Source organism: Triturus cristatus, chromosome 3_2 (assembly GCF_964204655.1).
Source record: "Triturus cristatus chromosome 3_2, aTriCri1.1, whole genome shotgun sequence".
Lineage (NCBI taxonomy): Eukaryota > Metazoa > Chordata > Amphibia > Caudata > Salamandridae > Triturus > Triturus cristatus.
Genome location: NC_140584.1, coordinates 1,187,734,408 through 1,187,747,289, shown reverse-complemented (window position 1 = coordinate 1,187,747,289; position 12,882 = coordinate 1,187,734,408).

Sequence of the window (12,882 nt, the reverse complement as noted above, 5' to 3'; positions counted from 1 at the left end):
GGTGTTGGCCCTAGACACCTCTAAGTCCAAAAGGGTTCACTCGTAGTCATCCTCTAAGTGTCCTTAAACTATTAATTTCCAACCGCGACTTTCCCCATAAAAGTTAACGGCGATTCGCGGCTGTGTTCTCACACTGCACGCGTCCTTCATGGGTCCACTGTGTCACTACCTTGGGTGGTTCCTTGTGGTCCAAGCACTTCTACAGGCTCTAGGCCTTGTCTCTAGTTCTGTCATGGTTCTAATACCACTGTATTGGTTTATGGTTTGGTACGCCCCTAGGGCCCAAATGTGTATTTCTGCTTTTACAGTTGAATTCTGACTTGTAACTTAAGTACTTCGAACTCCAGTCTCATAAAGAGACTAGAGGGGTGTGTTTTATCTTAAATACATATATTTTAAATATATACCTGGTGTGGTTGTCCTTTCATTTGATTATTCAAGAGATTATAGACTGGTAAAACAAGCTGCTTTACATTCCTTCAAGACTTAGCCTGAAGGCTGCTCTCAATAGCTACTACTAGGATAGCTTTCAATAAAGGTTGTCTTTAACCTATCACCATAAGGAGTTGTTTGGACTGATACAAGGTGCCCACTAGAACTAGTAGACAGCATATATCAGGCCAACTTCTCACACCCGTGCATCCACAGAGCCAGGGCAGGTGGGAGCTCCTGCTCTCACATCGTGGTCAAAACCTGAAACAAGCTCCCTGCAGACATCAGACATGCCCCTTCCCTGGACACCTTCAGGAAGACCCTAAAGATCTAGCTCTTCGGCTAATGGAGTGGCGGACCCCCACCCCCCTCAGCGCCTTGAGACCCTCACGGGTGAGTAGCGCGCTTACAATTCACTGACTGATTGATTGACACCTGAGATGCCGCAACAACAACCGCAGGCTATTGCATGGGACCCCTGCATGCTCGAGAGGTGGAAGAAGGTGCCATGGGTTGAACCGCGAGCAACGACTGAACAAATGGAAGCTTCGTGGGCCAAATCACGGCTTGTGACGTAACAGTAGGCCCCCCTCCCGAGACAGTGGGTTTGGTAGGGAAAAGCTGAAAATACGGCGGACTAGGATAGGAGCATGGACTGAATCAGCATCTTCCCAAGAATACCTGCCACTAGGAAGAAAGCCCTTCCAATAAATCAGAAACTTTAAACGGTTTCTAAAAAAATGAGAATCATAAATTTCCTAGACTTCGTACTCAGAAACATTGATCACCAAAACTGGAGGTGGTCATGAAAAGTCCTGTTTATAGGGGTCGGTAACATCAGGACTCAGTTGTGAAGTATGGAACACAGGATGTACTTTCCAGGAATGAGGCAACTGCAGATGGAAAGTCACAGAATTCACTACTTGAATGACTTTTGAAGGGCCCATAAATGCGTGGCCTAAGGGATAGGTGATGGGGTAAGATTTTCGAGGAGAGCCAACCCTTATCATTTACTGATATGAGGGGGACTGACGTCGAAGGGCGTCAGCTGCATTTTTCATTCTCTTTTTAGCTTCCTGCAGGTTGCAATGTATCTTTTGCCTTACTGCCCAGAAATGTTGGGTCAAACAGGGTGCAGCAGGATCTCAAACTGAATCTTGTAAGGTAGAGGGAAAGTCTCCTGGATGACTGCCATACAGACAGAAAAAAGAAGTGGCCATGTATGCCTTGTGGACAGCATTATTATAGGAGAATTCTGCTAGCGGTAAGTAGGTAGTCCAATCACTTTGGGGGAATTACAGAAGCAACGGAGTTACTGCACAAGATCTTAGTTTAGGTGTTTGGTCTGACCGTTGCTTTGAGGGTGAAACCCAGAGGACAGAGCTACCTCGATGTGAAAGGATTTGCAGAAATGCTTCCAGAACTGGTATATATACTGGGGAGCTCAATCGGATATAATGAGCTGTGGTAAGCCATGAAGACGAAAGATCTACTGTATGAAGATCTTTCCTAACTCCCTTCCTGTCGGCAATTTCTACAAACTAGTAAAATGTGCCATCTTGGAAAACTAGTACACCGTCACCATGATGACTTGATTTCCTGCGGACTGGGGCAAGGAAGAGACAAAATCAGTGAACAATGCATGCCATGGTGCTGGAGGAAGAGGTCGAGATTGAAGCAATCCCAGAGGTCTTGTGTGAGAAGTCTTGGCTCGAGCAAAGGACGGACAGGAGGATACATGTACTTCAGCATTTACTCGTACTGATGGCCACCAAAAGGAGCGAAGAACGAATTCAAGAGTATTCTTAAAACCACGGTGCCCAGCGAAGGGAGAATTGTGACACATTTGTGAGGCTTCCAGTTGCACATTCTTAGTAAGGAGGAACAGAGCATTTTCCTTGTAGCAATGTTTATCTTGTTGGCTAAGCTGTTCGGTCATATTATTCCAATTGTCATTGGGTATAGATGCATAGCTAAACTGGACCCTGTCACAAAACATTTGAACTCTACCAATGATGCGTTGTGGTTCTATGATATTTTGTTGTGGAAGATTAGGACCTTCAGGATATCGCTGCCACAAAGCTAATGATGAAGTCATATTGATGGAAAAAACAGGCCCAACTCGCTTGGTGGCGCTTCTGGCACTGAATACTTCAAAGACATTGTAGGATCCTGTAATCTGTACTGATTTCAATTGGTTCTTTAGTACCCATTAGGAACTGTCTCCATTCACTACTGGCTAGCTTCATCACTAATAATTCTCGTTCAAGAGCAGAGTAGTTCCTCTCGTAATCTGACAAGAAAAGAAGCAAATAAAAAACAGGGTGTTCAAGCCCATCCTCCACTTGTTTTTGGAGTAGGACAGCTCCTTCTGCCCTGTCTGAAGTGACTGTTTTGACTATGAATTCCTTGATAGTATCAGGATGTTGCAGATTTGGAGCTAGAGTAAAGGCCTTCCTTAAGGTCTGAAAAGCCCTTTCGTCAGCTTCAGTCCACTTGAAACCTTGTTGGAGACTTTCCTTCTTTAATGTTTGAGAAATGAAACTTGTTAGAGGGCAAAGTTGTCAATAAAATGATGATAGGCGTTTGTGAACCCCAGGAAACCTTGCAGTACTTTAATAGTTGAAGGTGATGGCCAATCCAGTATAGCTTTTATCTTTCATGGGTCCATGGTAATTCCTGTCTTGTTGATTCAATAGTCCAAATACTCCACTTCTGGCTGGTCTAACTCAAATGTTTATGTTTTTTTAGAACAGGCTGTTCTGGCAAGTCTTTCAAGAACTTGAGTGACATGTACATGATGAAGGTCAGAGTTTGAAGAATAGACAAGAATGTCATCCAAATATATCACCACGGTCTGGTTTAGGAGATCTGCAAACACGTTGTCCATAAATTAAGATAGAAGGAGCATTTGTCAGTCCAATGGGCATCATTTGATATTCAATGTGGCCCAAGGGTGTTCTTGATGCATTCTTCCACTCATCTTCCTTGACTTAAAGGTGATGATAAGCACCCCGAAGGTCAAGTCTGGTAAACAACTGTGCCCCTCTGACTGATTCTAATAGGTCCTTGATAGGAGGCAAGGGGTAGTGATCTTTTATGGTGACTTTGTTCAACCCTTAAAAGTCTACATATGGCCGTAAATCTTTTGTCTTCTTTGGCACGACATAGCATTGCGGCATGCCCAAGAGGTGGAAGGAGGCACTGCGGGCTGGACCGTGGTGGAGCAAATGGAAGCGTTGCAGGCCAAATCCCTACTCGTGACCTAACACTGCCCCTGCAGCACCAATGGTAGTTATGCCCGGAGCATTGGGCTGGTCGACCCGAATGACCTTTCTGTGCCTCTAGATATCTTGGGACAACATTCTGCGACACATGCCCCAGGGGTTCAGAAGAGCCCGGAAAATGGAAACAAAAGAAACACTATGCAAATGGTGCGCTTTACAAATCCTGGGGTCATATGTATCAAGGAAAATTGCGATCGCAAACGTCGAAATTCGCCGAATTTCGACGTTTGCGATCGCAATTTTGCTAAGTGGTACGTATGAAGGCAAATCTGCGTGCAAAATAAGGAATCGCAAAATTTGCGATTCCTTATTTTGCAATTGCATTTATGGAGTCGCAAATTTTGCGATTCCTTAAATGCAATGTAAGAAGCACCCAAAAAGTGCAATTTGGCCTTAAGGAATCGCAAATTACCAGCAACTACAGGTTGGTGGTAATTTGCGATTTCTTTCAAAAATGAATATTTTTGCATTTTTCGAAGTGGCATGTGGCGCACACATGCCCTTAGGGCATGTATGTGCGCCACATGTGCACCCATGCTCATTTCAGGGGTGCAACAGGGTGTCCTTTTGATACCCTGGCACACTTGAAATTGCATTCTCAATTTGCGATTCTCTAATTGAGAATCGCAAATTGAGAATGTCTTCCCATTCATTCCTAATGGCCTCTAGGCCCATAGGAATGAATGGGGAGGTATTCCTTAATTGCGAATTGCAATATGCGATTCGCAATTAAGGAATATGTAGGATTCGCAAAATGTATTGCAAATCCTACATGCATAGCGTTTTGCGATTCTCAAATAGCGATTCCCAGAAATTCGCTATTTGCGAATCACAAAACCTAACATTGATACATATGGCCCCTGGTGTCATAATACATCATGGGGCAGATTTATAAGCCCCCTGCGCTACTTTTGCCTCACTTTTCCCAATGTTAGAAGTGACGCAAAAGTGGTGCAAGGGGCTTGTAAATATGCCCCATGTTGGTTCATGTGGGTTTGATGTTATTTGCATTGCAACCTTTGTTCCTGTTCTTTGTTCTATGTCTATTATGTGCTTGCACTTGTCTAACGGGTTTAGCTTGTCAACAATACACGTTTCATGACCTGGAGAAGACAGAATGTGCTATTCTAAGAACCAAGCACAGTGCAGGGACTAACAGTCAGCTTGCTGGCCACAGAATACAGAGGCAGAGAGAATACCTGGCATGGGAGGGGAATCTGGAAGTCTTGTAATTGAGGCTGAGGGCACACTGCAGGCCTTCCATGCTTCTCATCAAAAGCTATATGGGGAGGAACCAGTAGAGACGGTGCGTATCGGATCCTACCTACAGGTCTACCAGGGACAGACGGTATTGCAAGCACAGGCAGATGAGTTCAAGGCACAGGCAAGGGGGGGAGGGATTAGCAGAATCCGCAGACTCAAGCCAGAGAAAGCGCCAGGACCAGGTGGCTTCACAGCCGCTTTCTACAACATGTTCTGCCAACATCTGCTGAGCAGCTCGACAAAACTCTCCAAGCCCTTCGTGGAGGTAGGAAGGGTGACCGGCCTAATGCTGACCACCTTGGTGTAGGTTATCCCGAAACAGGGAGAGGTCCACTCATCCTATAGGACTTATCAACCCTTTTCTCTATTGGAAATCAATGCTACATTGTTCAACACATATTGGTAAAAAGATTGAACCCATTGATCCAGAGCTGATACACCCAGCTTCACCGTAGGCAGCTGGTGAGGCGACGAGACAAAAGAAATTCAATGCATTGTAGACAATTCGAACATGTGAACACACTATACGTGGGTGTCCCTGCATGGGTGTGATGCGCCCAGGCACGTGTCGCTGTGCCATGGGGAAGCAGCGTGACCTGGGCCTCGAGAGGTCACGACCCCGCACCTGAGGCTGGACTGTCCCGTGTGGGAATGACCAAAGCTGGCTCCAGTGTGATGCTTGGTGTGTGCAGGGGTACAGTGAGCACAGAAACACCGGTGGACGGAGAAGCACCCCAGATTCCTCACCACTGGCTGGAACTAATTCAGGGGGAGGCTCCATTACTGCTTTCTTTTTCAGAGCAGGCGCGTCTTCCCGCCATGCCAGCTCCGACCTGCCCAGGATGAAACAAGCCCATTGCCCCGGGAGATGACTGTAAATTATGTTGGGAATTGGTGCTTTATATATTGAGCAAGTGGAACTGACATGACACCAATGTGTGCTATCCCTGTGGGGCAACATGTAAATTACTTGCCACCTTTTAATGCACATGTTAATGCCCTGATGTTCGCAGCTGCCGCCTCATTATGCAATACTCAAGTCATAAGTAGTGTCCTTCCTGCAAACCTTTGTTTATTATAAGAACAATTTCAAATCATTTAAGTCCACAGAGGGGACTTGACACACATTCTGCTTTCCCTTTATTATTCAATCTAGTCTTGGAGCCTCTGCTGCCCTCCATGCAATGGTATTCCTGGCCCACTGGAATAAACTCCATGTGTTTATGACTTTCTATGGGGATGTAGAACAAGGTGCCAGGCTCCCTTATCCAAGCTGAGGAAAGGAGGCAGGTTCCCAGGCATAACAGCAGCTTCAAAGTCTTTCTTCTACCTTCATCTTGTGTTGGTGTAGCCCTGATGCTCCTGCACACTCTGAGGGGTGTGATATCAGGGGTAGCTCCTTGGACCCATTCCCACTCCATTCGGCAAGATACACAGCTCCTGTTTCATTCACCACCAATGTGTGCAAACCGTGCTCACAGTCCACTGGCAGCATCCTCTATTAATGTAAAGAAGTAAACTCAGCTCAACCGAGCATCATGGGTCAGAGGGCACAGGCTGTGTTGGAAATCCTAGATTCTTAAACCATCGCGAGGATAGAGACTCTCATACTCTGCTGTGATCTGGTGCACACGGCTTCATGTCTGCTGTAGTATGTGACAGGAAGGGGTCCCTCTCTCTGTACTTCTGTCCCACATTTAACCATAAAGATGCTTCTGGATCCAACACTTAGAAAGATGGATGGAACCAGGGTGATGGCATTATCAGTAAGTAATTGAAACATTACTTCCTCATCCAGTGCCTCGCCCTACTCCTTACTTAAGGAGGATACACCAAAGAAGGCTGCACAATCACACGAGAAGGCACTGAACACACATGTATTCAGAACCTTAATCTGGTAATGCAGAAGAAAGCACACAGGCACCAAGCTTGGTGCCACCCCCAGAATCCTCCTCCAGCAGGATGTGGAAAATATCGGATTAAAGGTGGAAGTTGGTGTGCAACAAACACGTTTACAAACTGTGTCATCAGCGCACACCAGCTGTGTGCTGCAGATAGACTGAAACTGCCCCACAGACATCCAGGGAGTGAGGTCGGACCACCTCATGCAAAACATCTTGTGTACATTGGAGGGTTAACGAAACCTTAGGAACAGCCAGGACCACGGCATAACACTAGGCTAGCAGGAAAAATGAAAAGGTAAAAAGATGTGGGGGCATAGTATCAAGCAGGGCGTTAAAATTATCGCCGCTTTCAGGGACATCTTAAGGATTTGGGGGGCCCTGGGCCAAACATATTTTGGGGGCCCCTGATCAGGACACCTTTGAATTTATGATCTAATTTGAGCCCCTGTTTCCCACGCACTTTCCGCTTCCTCAGCTGCGCTAGCGATCCAGTTTGCATCATAGGCATTAGCCTATATATTCCCGATGTAAATGGACATGTGCAGCTTACAGGTGTAGGATTCAGGGTTTCCTGCCCTGCTACTGCGTTTTTAATACTTTTTAAATTGTATATGTGTGGATGAATTACTTGCTTTTTAACAATTTCTCCTACCTATGCGCCCTTGCACTTTACTTGATTATGCTTGCCAACACCTCCTTAGCTGCTCCGATTCGCATTTCGGTTTTCCTCCAGTCCTGGTCCGCTGCTGCTGATACGCCGATTGTGTGGAGGGCTGGGGCTACTATCGGGCTACTCACTTCCGCCCACGCAGTTTCCACTTCCTCAGCTGTGCTAGCGATCCAGTTTGTATCATAGGCATCAGCCTATATATTCCCGATGCAAACGGATGCGCGCAGCTGATAGCTGTAGGATTTAGTGTTTCCTGCCCTGCTACTAGGTTTTTATTACTTTTTAAATTGTATATGTCTGGCTGAATTACTCTGTGCTTTTTAATAATTTCTCCTACCTATGCGCACTTGCACTTTACTTGATTCTGCTTGCCTACACCTCCTTAGCTGCTCCGATTCGCATTTCGGTTTTCCTCCAGTCCTGGTCCGCTGCTGCTGATACGCCGATTGTGTGGAGGGCTGGGGCTACTATCGGGCTACTCACTTCCGCCCACGCAGTTTCCACTTCCTCAGCTGTGCTAGCGATCCAGTTTGTATCATAGGCATCAGCCTATATATTCCCGATGCAAACGGATGCGCGCAGCTGATAGCTGTAGGATTTAGTGTTTCCTGCCCTGCTACTAGGTTTTTATTACTTTTTAAGGGCTGGGGCTACTATCGGGTTCCTCACTTATGCCTATGAAGTTTCCGCTTCCTCAGCTGCGTTGGCGATCCAGTTTGCGTCATAGGCATTAGCCTATATATTCCCGATGCAAACGGACGTGCTAAGTGGACGTGCCCAGCGGGCGCGCCGCTGGCACCGAAGGTAAGCCTGTCTGCGCCCGGAGGCGTTCGGCGCCGGCCATGCTGCCCAGATCCCCTCCGGTGAGTTTCTTCCACTATATTGCAATAGGGAAAAACTGCTTAGCCTTAGGCGGCTACCATTATGTCACTGTACAGCCGCTGATCCAAGGTTGGAGGTAGACTTTCGATGCAATAAGTGCAACTGGACTCTCCTCCAGCCCAGGAAACTCACACCCAATATCCTCCCACGCAACAATAAGTGTAAAAACAATAAGAAAACAGAGGACTTAAAGGCCACCGTTTTAAATTGTCGCTCTATACAAAAGCATGAACCATACATTTATGGCCTACTTTTAGACTAACAGTCTGATCTTTTATTTCTCACAGAGACCTGGCTGTCTGAAGCCTCCAACCCTACTATCACCTCGGCCATCCCTACGGGTTATAACATTCTTAGGAGGGACCAATCGAATGCGAAGGAGGGAGGTGTTGCCATAATTTACAATAAAAAACTAGACTGCTTAGGCTTCTGCTGTACCTTATCCCCCCATCATAGCATAGCTGGATTTCTGATTTACAGACCTCCCAGTGCTATTGGAAATGTTATTACTACGCTTAATATAGCCACCACCTCCCTTGCCTTAAAATACAACAACTGCCTCATTCTGGGATATTTCAATATACATATGGACAATGGAAAAGACCCTCAAACAATTTCCTTGTTGAAGGCGCTGCAGGCCTGCAACATGTTTCCATCTGTTTCTTTGGCCACCCATGAGAAGGGCCATACCCTAGACCAAATCGTTCACAACTTTGACATATCAGTAAGCCTACCTCTTCCCATTACCTGGTCTGACCACCTCCTATTAAAATTTGTCATTCCCAACTCTGCCACAGCCCTTTGAGCTAACACAGGGCCTCTAATTACAGGACGTTCCATAAAATATTCATCCCGATGTTAGCAGACGCCCTCGGTCGTTCCTCACCAGAGCTGTCTGGCTGCCCCGACTCGGACACCCTCTCAATAGATTCATGGCTCTGAAGCAACATTGATGCAGTGGTACTGGTTGTTTGCTGCTCCTCAAAGAGGTCTGCCCCACCAGCTCCATGGTTTAACGATTCCCTTAGATCTCGCAACAGAAATTGTGGAACAATTGAACGGAAATGGCGTAAATCATATCTACCTGAGGACAGGAAGGTGTATAAAGACACCTTAAAAGCTCATTGCATTCTCATGAAGGCAGCCAAGAAAAACCTCTTTCAAACCAAGGTAGAAAATGCCCAAAATAAGAGTAAGGAAATCTTTAGCATAGTTAAATCCTTTACTGCCTTGAGAGCCGGCACAAAGGAAGGGCCATGCACTGAAGAATGGTCTAAGTAAATAGTTGAATTCTTCCACAAAAAGATCTCCATGATCCAACAAGCCTTCACTAACATCTCAAAGGAAGAACTGACCTTCTACCTTAGTTCTAATAGCAAATTTCACATCTTTACTAGCTTTCCCTGAGTTTCAGCTTGAAGAGTCACTGACCCATCTCCAAAGCATTAAGTCTGGCTCTCCTACTGACCCATGTCCAGGGAATATCTTGAACCTATTAGCTCCCACCATAAACCCCACAGTAAACTAGCTCTTTAATGCTTCTCTCTCCTCAGGCAACATGCAGAAATTATGGAAGAATGCTAAGATTCTTCAACTGATAAAAAAGGCTAACGCCAAACCGACGGACCCTGCCAACTACAGGCCAATCTCCCTTCTTCCGACCCTCTCCAGAGTACTAGAGAAGCATGTAAACACGGCCCTCCAGAAACACATTGAAGATGGGAAGCTCCTTCATGAGTCCCAATACGGTTTTAGGGCTAACTACAGTATGGAGTCCGCTCTGCTGGAAGTGACTGAATTTCTCAAGGGTAAGCTGGACCAGGGAGGCAAGACTGTTCTGATACTGCTCGATACGTCGCCGGCCTTCGATATGGTCCCACATGAGAGGCTCCCGGAGAGACTTGCTAACATCGGTATGGGGGGGGGACTGCCTTTACAATGGATGTCATCCTTCTTGGCAAATAGATTTCAGGACATCTGGCTCCCCCCTTTCTCATCCCCAGTTCCGGCCATGAATGTAGGTGTCCCTCAGGGCTCCATTCTCAGTCCTACCCTTTTTAATATATATCTATCCCCCTTGCATTTCTGGTAGAGGAAGAGGGCGCCAAAATTGTTTCCTATGCTGATGACACTCAGCTGATTTTTACGTTGGAAAAAGGAACCGACTTTGACGGGGCAATGATTAGGTCTTGCCTCACAAAGGTTTTTAACTGGCTTAAGATCAATCAGCTGAAGTGCAATCCTGACAAAACTGAAGTTGGTTTCTTTGGTAATCCATAAACGCCTGACTGGAGCGCTTGGTGGCCAAAAGATCTGCCGCCCCCGCCCGCTGAAAAGGAGAAAGTCAAAAACTTAGGAATTGTCATAGACAAGACACTCTCCATGTGCTTTCAAATTCAAAATCTAAATGGCACTGGCTTTGGCATACTCTGGATGCTAAAAAAGCTCCTGCCACTGTTAACGCTTGAGAGCAGAAAGATCGTGGTGCAGACTCTGGTGACATCAAAGCTTGACTATGTCAACAGCTTGTACCTCTGTCTTCCCAAATCCCTTATACAGCGCCTACAAGTGGTACAATACGCGGCGGCCAGAGCCATCCGGAGACCTAAACCCAGATCTAGTATGACCCATATTCTTAAGTCTCTCCGCATAAAAGAACGGATCGGCTTCAAAGCGATGACCATCTTCTTTAAAGCTTTCCATGGCTTAGGAGCCAGTTACATAAATAAGCGTGTTAATCACTACACAACAGCTAGACCCCTAAATTCTTCCAATGCCAACCTGGCCATCATGCCTAAAATATGCAGTGCCCGCATTGGAGGCAGATCCCACGGCTTTCTAGGCCCAAAATTGTGGAATAGCCTCCCTGAGTCTCTGAGACTAACCACAGACCTACTCTCTTTCATGAAAGAACTTAAAAACCTGGCTTTTTGATAACTGATGGGTCTTTTACGCATGTTTTCCTCCCACTGTCATGCGCCAGGACTCTCTAGTCTGAGTAGCTGCGCGCTTTATTAAACACACAATTTCATTTCATTAGGTCCCTGACAGTGCAAAGGAACACTCGTTCAAATTCTAAGCGCCTTATTTATGAGGCTTTACTTCACTTTTATGCCGCTGGTGCGTCACTTTTTGTGACGCACCGGCAGCATAAAATATGTGCAATGTTACGCCCTATTTACAAAGTGACGCATCTAGGCAGATGCTTCACTTTGTAAACCCCTTCTCCGCATTATACCTGCGCCAGGCATAATGTATGCAGGGTGGGTGTTGCCCCGCAAAATGCCTCGTAGAAGTGGCGCATTGAAATCTATGAGAACTCAGTGCGCCACTTCTAGGACGCCATTGCGTCAATATCTTACACCTGCCACACAGCAGGCATAAGACTGATGCAGGCCCTTTCACATGGGGCTTGCCCCATGTGAAAGGACACATTGCTGGAGTTGCGTCTATTTTCAGACACACCCCAGCAATGCATCACTTTTGCGCATACAGATTCGTCAGAAATACTGACATATCTGTAACTCCTTGCGACATGATGCGTCATACAGTAAATATGACACATCCATCATGTCGCAACGAGTGCGCACTAAGAAGTGACGCATCCCTGTTTTCACACAGCGATGCATCACTTCTCATAAATAAGGCCCTGAATGTGTTTACATCTAATATTTAGGGATAGTTATGTGTGTTTTCATTATTGTAACACAGCAGCAGCTCACCAATATTACTGCAAATAATCTCTGTGACGCCCTCCCATTTCTTATATGTTAGGCCTTGTTTTGATCTAAAATAAACGTTTTTTATGTATATTGCATGAAACATAAACACAACAGGCACATGCATCATCATAGGGTTTTGCGATTCCTTAATAGCGATTATTAAGGAATCACAATTAAGGAATAGCAAAACCCTATGCATGTAGGAATCGCTAAAGAAATAGCGATTCCCACAAATTCCTTAATTGCGACTAGCAAATTGCGAGTCGCAATTAAGGAATGTCTTCCCATTCATTCCTATGGGCCTCCAGGCCCATAGGAATGAATTAGAGATTGCGGGAGCAATTTGCGAGTACCAGTAGGTACTTGCAAATTGCTCCCGCAATTTCGATGGTGCAAGGGTGTCAAAATGACACCCTATTGCACCCATGTATGTTCACTCTGCACAAATGTTGCATACACACATGCTCTAAGGGCATGTGTGTGGACAACATGAAACTTAGAAAAATGCAAATAAGTGCATTTTTCTAAGTTTTCGCAAATTACCATGAGGTCCAGCCTCAGGTAATTTGCTCACGCTAATAGCGAAATCGCTATTTTTTAAACTGTAATGCATTGCATTTAAGGAATCTCAATTAGGGATTCCTTAAATGCAATCGCTATTTAAGGAATCCCAATTTTGAGATTCCTTAAATAGCGATTTTTGATTTTGGGATGATGCATCC